Genomic DNA, 12,361 nt, shown 5'->3' on the forward strand with positions numbered 1-12,361 from the left:
AACCCCGAGACTAGTGACCTCAGATTTGATCCAAGGGGTTAGTCCTCCCAGGTTCTTTATTAATGTTTCTTTTTTAGTTTTGGGGCCGATAATTAGAATTTCAGTTTTGTTCTCGTTTAGTTTCAGGAAGTTCTTACTCATCCATTTATTTATTGCCAGTAAGCAGTCTGTAATGGAGCTAATCGCTGTATCATTTGGTTCAGCAGATATGTACAGTTGTGTATCATCCGCATAGCTATCGTAAGGTTATGTATATAACCAAGTTCTATGAATACTGGTGACGCTCAGCGTCATCTGCACGCACTTCACTTCGTGCAGGTGCACTGAATAAAAAATTCCACAATGTACCTTTACATCCCAACATTCGTCTGGCCACACCCCTATCCGCTTACCTTCATAAGCAGGTGTGTGGTCACCTACTCGCCTCCTTCCCAAACTTTCACCACAAGGCGAGATCAAGGGCCGCAGTGGCGTCACCAGTATTCATAGAACTTGGTTATATACATAACCTTACGTTCTATTTCATACTGGCTGCCGCTCAGCGTCATCTGCACTACAGGAGCTGAGCGGGAGCCTGAAGCTCGACAAATGTACCCCACTGAGGCCCCCCACAACCATCAGACCGGGGAGGACCGAGCCCCCCGACCCTCCCTAATGGAGGATACCCTCCCTATTGGAGGACGGGAGGGAGACGGATCCGACCGTGCGAAGAGGAACTCAAGCAACTCAACGCACAGGGTGAGCAGATCGTGGCTTGACCCCACGACTACGCACACGCACAACCCGCATTCCACCAGGGAACGAACGGAAGGAACAACCCTCGTTACTGCCCCCAAAATCACGGAGTCAAGCGCAAACTCAACCCCGTGGCAAGGCCGTAGCAGCGGAGCACGAAGGAAGACCCAGACCCACTGAAGGGACTGGATCCCCTGGAAAAAGGGGGGCCCGGAGAGGTCAATGACGCCAGGCATCAAGACCCCACCAGGCGGTCACTTAGTGACACTGCCCCCCACATCGCCAGCGTATTCGGATAGGGCCCCTCCAAGAGCGGGCCCTTTCCCCCCAATAGTACACCGCCTGGCACACTGACCCTGCAACACAGGCAGTCAGCATGGCCGTAAAGCACTCAAAAAAGGTTAACCAACGGAAGCAGGAAGCGCACCGGGGAAACCAGGCAGCAGGCTGTAGACCTGAGCCTGGAGCACTGCGGACGAGACAGGCGCCAAAGGGGTCAACTGAAAACAGCCCCCCCGGCGGAAGGGGCGTATGCTGGCGTTGTTGAGCACCATGACAAAGCCTCCATAAAAAAAAAACACCCAGAGGGGTCGAGGCAGAGAAGGCTGACACGATTGGCAGACGTCATGAACGTGCAGGGGCACACTCAACCGGGTAACCCGGGAGTTGACTCTGCTCCAACACACCAGGGAATCAACCACCCTCTCGGTACAGACGGTGGTTGTTCCTATAACCCCTCAAGAAAAAACTCCAAAACACACCTGCGGGCATACACCAGCTATACCGCAGTACAAGTGTTTCAGTTTCCAAAAAGGGTTATCCCAGGCCTACGGTTTCAACAAAACATTACTTCGGACCGGGCCCGGCGGCTCGGGAAGCACACAGGGTTACCAGAGGAGGGCCAGAAGACCACCCCAACAGCCCCCTCTTCGCCATGCGTGAGAGAGGAGCGAAAGAAAGGAGAACCAGTCCCTTAGGATAGTGCCAGGTACAACGTGTACCCAACAAAGGGTCTCCATAACGCCTAACCCTGTGACACCCGGGCCGACCCGGCATTTTTCCCCCCGAAAAAAGCACAAGTCCCTCAGGGTACCAGAACAGCAGATCTGCATCCCCGGCGGACAACAGGTTAACTGACCTGGACCAGCGTGACCAGAACCAGTCCCGTGCCCTAACCACGCCAACATGCCCACTCCAGAAGAGGGGGTAGGTATGTGTGTCGATCTAAAACATGAAAAGAGGGCGCCACCCAGACGGTCCCATTTGTACTGCGCTCAGTGGCCCACCCCAAGGGCGTGAGACCCCTCTACCTATGTTCTGATCTATTCCGTTAACATCCCCCAGATATGAACGAGAATTCATCGAGACAACCTAGTAAACTGGCGCTCGGAAGAGACAAAACTCCATCCCAGTTGCCCTATAAAAACGCTGTTTTAATAACGAGCAACCAAGGCGTACTTAGCCCCCTGCGTGATTCTTAACAGAACACCCCGAGCCAGCACTATGAACGCGTCGAGACCCAAACACATCAATGGATAGTCTAGCAAGACACCAGACATTGTTCCTCCAAGTTGCCTGGGAGAACGACACGGAGCCGTCGTGCTTCATGTTCTTTCCTCTTTTCATTTAAAAAAGAAAGAAACACAGACTGACATGAATCCCACGTGACGCGGCTGAGGGTAAAAATTGTTTACATTTTTACATCCCACCACCCTCGCCACAGGGAGGAGACGGAAATCCCCAGAGAGACTTCCCACGCGAGCTGTATAGATTGAAAAGAATATATTGCAACATTGAGCTATGTAACACTTGGGTTAGAGCTCTCCAAGGAGGAGGCACTGAACCAATACACACTCAATAATCGAATTGAATCGAATACACACACAATAGAGCAGAACTCCTTTTTTGAAGTTCTACTCACCTTGACAATCTGAGGAGGAGGCTCTGAACTCTGAGGAGGCTCCCTCACTGGGAAGGAGAGTCCGAACTCACAGAAGGCACTTCTCCCTGAGGAGGAGCTCTGACAACTCCCTGAAACAGATCCATAACATGGACCTGAACAACCCACGGAAGTCCTACCAATAGAGACGCGCTCAGTGACGTACTCTATGGCGGGGGAATTTCCGCGGTGCACACGCCCAATCTTCTAGGGCGTGGGACCAGGAAACTCCCCCCCCCCCCCTTACCCTGTAACGTGCCGAACAGCAACGTGACAGGAACCTTGAAGGACAGGTGGTTTTAACCCCTGACCAACAGAAAAGGGGAGGAAAGGATTACCAGTTCACCCCTTTACGACCCCTCACCCATGATACGATGTAATGACAAATAGAGCATGACACAGTCATAGCATGCTACATGAAGCATCTAACAGCCTCACATAGCTCATGCGCTAACCTGCTACCTGAGTTTTACTAAGGAAAAACACAGAACAGAGAGGGCCCCTTTAAGAGCCCCGGTCCAGACTTACACATGTGCTTCTGTGGGCCAAACCTAACCCAGTTGTAGATCACAACGACACACACAACCTTTCATCACAACAAAAAATGGCAAAAGTACACTCTTACTACAGAGGAACGTCGTTTTTCATAACAAGAGAAGACAGAAGTCCTCGATTATGTATTGGCCACAGGCCTTGCTAAGCACACATGATAAGTGACCAAACAACCTTTTCTTTAGGAAAAAATTGTTTCTCAAGCAGAAAGCACAACCCCAGCAATTAAGCTGAGGGTTACATCGTATCCCCACAAACACAGTGACACAATATATTGTAACCAAACATGTCTGAGAGGAGGGGGGGAAGCCCCAGGGAAACCGGGGGGTCACCCCTCCTATCTTACCCTTGATACGACCAAGGCGAACAGGCACCTCTGTTAATGTGTGAACATGCTGTTCATTGTCATCACAGGCTGAGAAAAAAGATTCATTCCTCAATCACATGTCACTAAGCATAGCTTTACAGGTTAATAACCCTCTTAGTTGTGAGTTCACCCACGGTACAACGTTACATGAACACACATGTTCTCATCACAACCAAACCAGTTCATTTTTACACATGTAAAAAACAACGCAGATTTTCTACAGAGAGAAGCTATACCAGTGACAAGACAATTCACACACAATACGCGTCGTATCCTCAATGTATTGCAGCAACACATGTTTTGGAAACATCGTTATTACAAAACATTTAGAAGGGAAGAAAAAAATAAGTGTTTAATGTCCGGAGGACTCCTACCTTCACCCTGAACGCAGGCCGAGAGAACAGCAACACTGGTTAACGGGACACAGAGTTGAACCCAGCATCTCCTGCGCCGGTGACGAGGGTATGTCCGCAACGCCACCCAGCCGCCGTTCTACATGTTGACGAAGTCCTCGCTGGCACTGGCACCCGGGTGTAGGGTCGACTAACATCCTCTGTCAAAGATGACGTCGTAGTCAGAGTGTTTAAGGCATGTTATAGTCACAGAACGTTTCAGCAGTGTAGCATTAAGCTAACAGCCGTCCGACTGATAGCAACAAGCTAACGTTTACTAGCCTGGTGTAACACAACGAGCTAGCGCTGCAGCTAACAGCTGACTGGCTAACAACAGTAAGCCACAAACTAGCACGCCAGCTAAGCAGCTATCACCTGAACTGTACACAACGACATAACAAGCCACACTTCAGACAGGCCGCTGTCCAAGTCCCTCCCCATCCTAAGAGGGAAAAGAAAAAGAAATGTCAAACACAGTTTCCAACGGTGATTTACCAGACATACAGCGGAGCCAGCACAATTCCCATCCGGGCTGCAGCCGACTTTGAGCATGGAACTCCCGATAAAGAAGATCCTATGCCCACATTTCCTCGTTAGGGTGTACTTCCACATTTATGTGAAAGATGGGGCCTGCACGGGACAGAGAAGCATCCGCTCGTCCAGAGAATCCTGGGTTTTTCCCAGGTCTTGGTCGCGGCCCACTAGGTTGACCATCATGGGCGTCAGACCAAGATCCTCCGTCCGTTGCTTAAGAAGCTGAGCAGAAGACCCCAGTCCGGAGTCAGCGTTTGTAAAATTGTCAGCTAACCCCCATAGCATAAACAGACAACCAGTGCTCGCAAGCAAAACAATGACCGGAGGGCAACCCCATCCAGCCGCAGCAAGGAGGACTGCAGTCGGGGAGTACATCAGCGGCGCGAGCCCCTAATACGAAAAAGCCGGTGAAGGTCAAAATGATCATCATCTTCCAGACACTCCAGTGACGAAGACAATATCACTGTATTTTCTTGAAAATAGTGAGAGAGAAAATAAAGATATGACGTATCTTCCCGTTCTTTTGTTTTCCAACTTTCTTCAGCTAACAACCTCGTCAAGTGTGGGATCTACCGAAGGCACTTCCTTGTGGTGAAAGTGAAGAAGGAGGCGAGTAGGTGACCACACACCTGCTTATGAAGGTAAGCGGATAGGGGTGTGGCCAGACGAATGTTGGGATGTAAAGGTACATTGTGGAATTTTTTATTCAGTGCTCGTGCACGAAGTGAAGTGCGTGCAGATGACGCTGAGCGGCAGCCAGTATGAAATAGAACTACATTATGTTCTCTGATGATATCACCCAGCGGTAACATGTAAAGGGAGAAGAGTAAAGGACCTAAGCAACTCCCTTGTGCAACTCCATAGTTGTTGTCGTATATATCAGACATGTGATCTCCTAGTTTAACATAGAATTTCCTCCCTCTGATGTATGTTTTAAACCAGCCTAGTACATGTTCTGAGAAACCGACATGGTTTTCAAGACGATCGATTAGAATATCGTGATCGATTGTATCAAATGCTGCACTGAGATCTAGCAGGATAAGGATGGAGATCTTATTCTCATCAGAGTTTAGCCTGAGGTCACTGATTATTTTGGTGAGGGCAGTTTCAGTGCTATGATATTTTCTGAATCCCGACTGAAATTCTTCTAAGATGTTGTTTTCTTCAAGAAAGGAATTTATTTGAACTGAAACTATCTTTTCAAGTACTTTACTAATGAATGGTAGGTTGGATATTGGACGATAATTTGCCATTTCATTACTATCCAAGTTAGGTTTTTTTAGTAATGGCTTTACAACTGCTGTTTTAAAGGCATCTGGGAAAATACCAGTTCTAAGGGAAGTGTTTATGATATCTAGCACAGGGCTTGAAACACTATTAAACACCCGTTTGAAGAAAGCTGTAGGTATAGGGTCAATGTCTGAGGTGGAGGAGTTACATTCTGAGACAGTTTTGCAGAGTACATCTAATGTGATGCATGTGAATCTTTTCATGGTTACATTGCACGGTTTGCTGCGGGGAAATGCTCGGGGACATCCCACCGGACCACGGTAAGATCTTTTTCACGTAAAGTACATCCCAATCGGTGATGGGGATGTACCGGTGTACCATCGGCACGGTGGTGTAGTGGTTAACACTGTCGCCTCAAAGCAAGAAGGTCCAGGGTTCGATTCCCGCTTGGGGACCAGGTTTCCATGATGCCACGTACCCAGGTGGGATATCTCCCAGGCCTTTCTGTGTGGAGTTTGCAAGGGTTTCCCCCCCGATAAGATAAACCCAATGGAAAAACATGCACAACAACAGATCGCTGACGCTGTGGCGTCCTTGACGAAGACGGACAGGAGCACTTGGATTGGTCCCCTGGCGCGGCTCACGTTGACGCCTGTCTGCTCCCGGCTGCCCTTGGGGGGAAGGACGACGGGATGGGTTAATCGCAGAGACAAATCGCATCTGCGATCCTAAAGAGACAATGCATGCGTGTGTGTTCCGGTGTGTGTGCTAAACTAACCGCTGTGTGTACCACTAAAACATTGAGTGTCGTTGCATGCCGAATAAAGACCTCTGCAACAGGTCCTGCATTATTATTATTATTATTATTATTATTATTATTATTATTATTATTATTATTATTATTATTATTATTAATCTGGCCTTGTTTTGATAGCCAACCAGGCGTTCGGCTATGAGGCTAATGAGGCTAACGCGGTTATTGGTAATGGATAATCAGAAATTACGTCCCCCCCCCCCCCTTTCATGCATACATGCGTGAGGATCATACCGATCATATGCAGTTTGAGTTTTAACTGGAGCGTATCTATAACCAAAATGCCATTGGATTTAACGTTATTAGCTATTAGCCCTGTATCTCGGCTTCCAGAAAATATACTAGACCAAATCCCCTATACTGCTTATATTCACGGCGCTATAAAATGAGAACCTATTGATGATTATTTTTTTCTTTAAGCCATTTTGAAGGGACGGTTTATGGACTCAATTGACAATGAGAATGGACAGATAGCAATACTATAAAGTATAGATTTAGCTGTACAAACAGCCCCACGTTTGTTTACATTCCCCGGTCCTCTTGACATTAATTAGACTCATCCCAATGGCCCCGAATGTGTTAATGAATATAATTTAGCAGTTTTTTTTAATACTTTAATATTAGTGTAGCCTAATCTTTATTTGCAACTGTGAAGAAAAACCCCATTGGTTTAAATATATATATATTTTTTTATAAAACATTTAAAATTCGAATTTTGATTTAGAATTCAAATGTTAACGGCGGTCGGATGTCATAGCGGAGATTGCGCTCGTCACCAATGCAAGAGGCTGCGGTCTCGACTCCCGGAGTCAGCATTGCCCTGCGGCTTGGGCCGATCGTCATACTAACTCGTTTGGCTGAGTTAGGGGGAGCGAAGTCGAGGGTGGTAATCTGGCGTTGTGGACAGCGACGCCTACAGGTCAGGTCTGGGCGCCTGCTCAGCGAAAGGCAGTAAGTGGTGAAGGCAGCGTGACCTCCCACGCGTTACACTTCACCAATGAGAGTCCTCGCTGCCAGGTGAAAAAGAGAGCCACTGGCTGTCTCCACATGTGTCGGAGGAAGCGTGTGGTAGACTTCAGGGTTCCCTTGTACCGACCAGTAGGAGGAACATGCGCACAGCGACCAGGTAGGGGAGGGGGGGAATTGGCAGATGCAGGGGCAGAAAGTACTGTGGCGAGCTACATGTAGCCAAACGCATGGAGGATCAAGGCGACTGTAGGGCTGGAGGGCTCATCTGAGGACGGCCTAGAGATGGCGATTAAAGCGATCTCTGCGGTGAGTGGTTGCCATGGTAACTAGGGACTCTGTAGGCGGAGACCACCGGAAGGCGCATGTGTGGAAGGGGGTCAGTTCTCGTCAGTTACCGTCATCAAGATGGCGGTGGAGTGAGCACTCTCTTGAGAGAGACTTGGGTTGAGCCACATCTGTCACAAAGATGACTGTGTGACCAGCAGGTGATCCTCTCATTCTGTATTACAGAGGCATGTACACACACACACACACACACACACACACACACGCACGTGTGCACACCCACACACACACACACACACCCACACACAAACACACACACACACACACATACCCACACACACACACACACACATACCCACACACACACACTCACGCGCACACACACACACACACACACATACACACACACACAGACACACACATATTTGGGATCAAACAGGTCGCACAGCGAACGCCATACACATACCCACCCACACACACACACCACCCGCATTTCATTGTATACTCGTATGCCGTGACAAATAAAACTCTTGACTTGACTCACACACACAAATGAAAACATTCCTCTGAAACTGAATGAAGCTTTTTTTTTTGCCTTATCTTTCTATTCTCAGACACTTTTATGATATAGCCTAAATAAAGGTATTCTGAGATTTAGAACAACTGGAGTGAGCATTACAAGTGTTTTATAAATTGTTCTCTTAATTAACAGAGAATGAAAAGGCAGAAGAGTCAGACTGATGCTGGCATTTGAACCCCTGCAGTTTCATGTATGTATAAGCCTGCTATTGTTCTCCCCAGAGGGTTCTCTTGGCTGGATGGAAAGACTTCTTAACCCTTTCACTACCACACTACAAAGGGTTAACCCTTTCACTACCACACTACAAAGGGTTAACACTTTCACTACCACACTACAAAGGGTTAACACTTTCACTACCACACTAGTAGGGATGTCCGATATTATATTTTACATTTACTTAACCTTTATTTACCTAGGCAAGCAAGTAAGAACAAATTCTGATTTTATTTATTGTCAAAAGTATGCATAATGTTGTGTTAATTCCACGACGAGATATGTAATGTTAATTACCTGAAATTATTCTGTTTTTTGGGGGGGGAAACCCTGCATATCGGTATCGGTTGATATCGGTATCGGAAATTAAGAGTTGGACAATATCGGTATATCGGTATCGATAAAAAAGGCAATATCGAACATCCACTTTCACTACCACTCTATACAAAGGGTTAACACTTTCACTACCACACTACAAAGGGTTAACACTTTCACTACCACACTACAGAAAGTTAACCCTTTTACTACCACACTACAGAGGGTTAACCCTTTCACTACCACACTAAAAAGGGTCAACACTTGCATTACCACACTACAGAAAATTAAACTAGTGAAAGGGTTCAACTGTATTTAGACCATCTGACACTAATCTCTGTACTGGAATCACAACAGATACAATCTAAGGACGTGCGGCGACAGGGACACGAAGACAGGGGCTGCAATAGCAACCAGGGGCCTTGGTGTCACAGAGCCCAACGAGAGGCCCAGGAGGATGGTGCCTCTACGCCAGTTCTTCAGGGGCGCCACATTTTGTGAATAAATATTATTTTACCCAAAGCTGATTTGGCAGATTAATAAGCTATTAGCCTGCAGTGTTTTATTCAACGTATCTATTTTTAATTAGACTTCAGAGGAGCTTTGGCTTTGATATGATGCTTCCAGAGAATAATTTGGGGACCCATTTAATCTTCCCAAGAACCACATGTGGGTCCCTAGTACTCCCTACCCACCCTTTGAAAACCACTGCTCTGCACTCCATGAAAAAGCTACAGAATGAACATGATGTTTAAGTGTTCTGCAGTGAGCGCCCACTGTGACCTTATTTCACAGCAGCGGGTGAATCGTCTCACTTCTTCTTTACCGTAATAATAATGTTTAATTCAGGACAGTCGCCAGCTGTGCGGCAGAGGACATACAGATGCCCACGTGACTGGCAGGTGCCCGACTCTCTTGGCATTGCTAACACACACACACACACACACACACACACACACACACACACACACACACAGACACAGACACACACACACACACACAGAGACACACACACGCACGCACGCACGCACACACACACACACACACACACACACACACACACACACACACACACACACACACACACACACACACACACACACACACACACACACACACACACACACACTGTCTACTGGCTCTGCAGGGATTAACTCTTCTCCCTCTCTCTCTCTATCTCTATCTCTCTCTCTCTCTCTCTCTCTCTCTCACACGCACACTATCCTCTTTTGTCAGAGCTGGACAGCTGTTGTTAGTTCTTCCCCCTCTCTCTCTCTCTCTCTCTCTCTCTCTCGCTCTCGCTCTCGCTCTCTCTCTCGCTCTCTCTCTCTCTCTCTGTATTTATGTATTGGTGTGTATTATGTATGATGTGCTGATTGTACAATCAGTTCTGTCTGTCTGTCTGTCTGTCTGTCTGTCTGTCTGTCTGTCTGTCTGTCTGTCTGTCTGTCTGTCTGTCTGTCTGTCTGTCTGTCTGTCTGTCTGTCTGTCTGTCTTGTCTGTCTGTCTGTCTGTCTGTCTGTCTGTCTGTCCGTCCGTCCGTCCGTCCGTCCGTCCGTCTGTCTGTCTGTCTGTCCGTCCGTCCGTCTGTCTGTCTGTCTGTCTGTCCGTCCGTCCGTCTGTCTGTCTGTCTGTCTGTCTGTCTGTCTGTCTGTCTGTCTGTCTGTCTGTCTGTCTGTCTGTCTGTCCGTCCGTCTGTCTGTGTGTGATTATATCTGTCTGCAGCTAATCTGGCAAACTACAGGGACGATCTGGATGAGACATTGCTCATACACTGTAAGAAAAAAAGCTGCAAGAAAACGGTAAATGTCTGGCATCAATGTTTGCCAAATACAGTCAAATCAAATACATTTACAGATTACAACCTTTATTTAATGGTTAATATTTTGATCAAAGGTAATTGACTGTATTTGTATGGCATTTACACTTAAAGTAGAAAAACAAAAGTATTCTGTAAAATAATACAGTGAATTTCCCATGAAAAAACATACAAATGTTTACAGTGTAGGCTCACAGCAGGCCAGGGACCTGGATTCTGGAATATTTTTCAGCCTTTTATTTTAACAAGTTGCCACCATTGTCCGTTGAAATGCAGTCAGATGTTACACGTTTTGAATGCAAGAGGGTGATACTACACAGCCCTGCTGATAATCAGTTCTCTGGTCCCTGTTTACAACATGCTATAGTGAACATATTGTTATTGATATGAATATAGAGTTAGAGAGGTTTGAACACACTGAAATAAAAGATTTTTAAATTTTCGTCTGAATTATTTTGCAAACAGATGCCTGCAGATCTATCTACTCCTAGAACATGGCCAAAGTCGATAACAATATCACAAAAAAATTGTGTTTACACATCTTTATGTAATGGTATGTTTAGGCGTTTTTTCCCAAAAAGGAGTGAGATGAGTCAACACTACCTCACTCCCCTCCCCCACTAATCTCTTGTCACATACACCACCCCCACCCCTTCTCACCCCCTTCTCACACAACAATAGATCAGCGCAACAACAGATTAGTACATTTTGCGCTCCGGAGAGACGGGGGCACGTTCATTCACACTTGCGTACGGTACGCTTTTACCACTTTTACTGCTTCTCTGTCTCAGAAAACCAACTCAAGTAAGATGTCATTATTTTCAGAATTTCATTGGCTACACAAACGGTCAATCATTTTCAGCGTCAGTGGTGATTTGTCCGGTTATTGATTGGAAGCACGTAATAGGTCAGGTGGTGTGACAATCAAAGGTGGCCATTTTTAGCTTTCAACCGATATGTTGGTTGAGAGGCAATAACACAGCGTGACAGACGGCTGTAAAATGTGTTGCGACGTGCGATGGAACGTTAAAAACATTTATTAATCATTTCCATCATTGTCCAATGAAATAAGACCTGCCCCTTTCGCGTCATTACTTTTACCAACCAACCACCAACCAGCCATTTCCAGTTCCACGTTGGGTTCTGCGATCTGATTGGCCACTGACGTTTCTGGTCATGTGACATCTGCGCCAATCGTGTGACGCCTGTTTCTATCACCGGTTAAGCTTAGGCACTCTTTCGAAGTTGGTTAAGGTTAGAGTTTGTCTTAGAGCGTGGCGATAGAACACCAGCCCTGATTCCAAACTCTAACCTTAATCAACTTCGAAAGAGTCGCCTAAGCTTAGTCAAGTTCAAGTTTCTTTATTAGTTGTCATACAGAAGTACAGAATACTTTTATACAAAATGCTTCTTTCTGTTACGCTCCAGAGACTGTGCTAGACAAAAATAGATAAGTATAAAATAAAATAAGTATAGCAAGTAAAAAATAGAAGTCATGTACGTGGACACAAGTGTTCAGTATGTACATATGTACAATGTTCAATGCAGAGTAGAAGTAACTGATTTACCATACAATATACTATACAATATACTAATATACAATATACTATATAAGCA

The sequence above is a fragment of the Notolepis coatsorum genome, assembly GCF_963971535.1.
Source record: "Notolepis coatsorum genome assembly, chromosome: 6".
NCBI classification, from domain to species: domain Eukaryota; kingdom Metazoa; phylum Chordata; class Actinopteri; order Aulopiformes; family Paralepididae; genus Notolepis; species Notolepis coatsorum.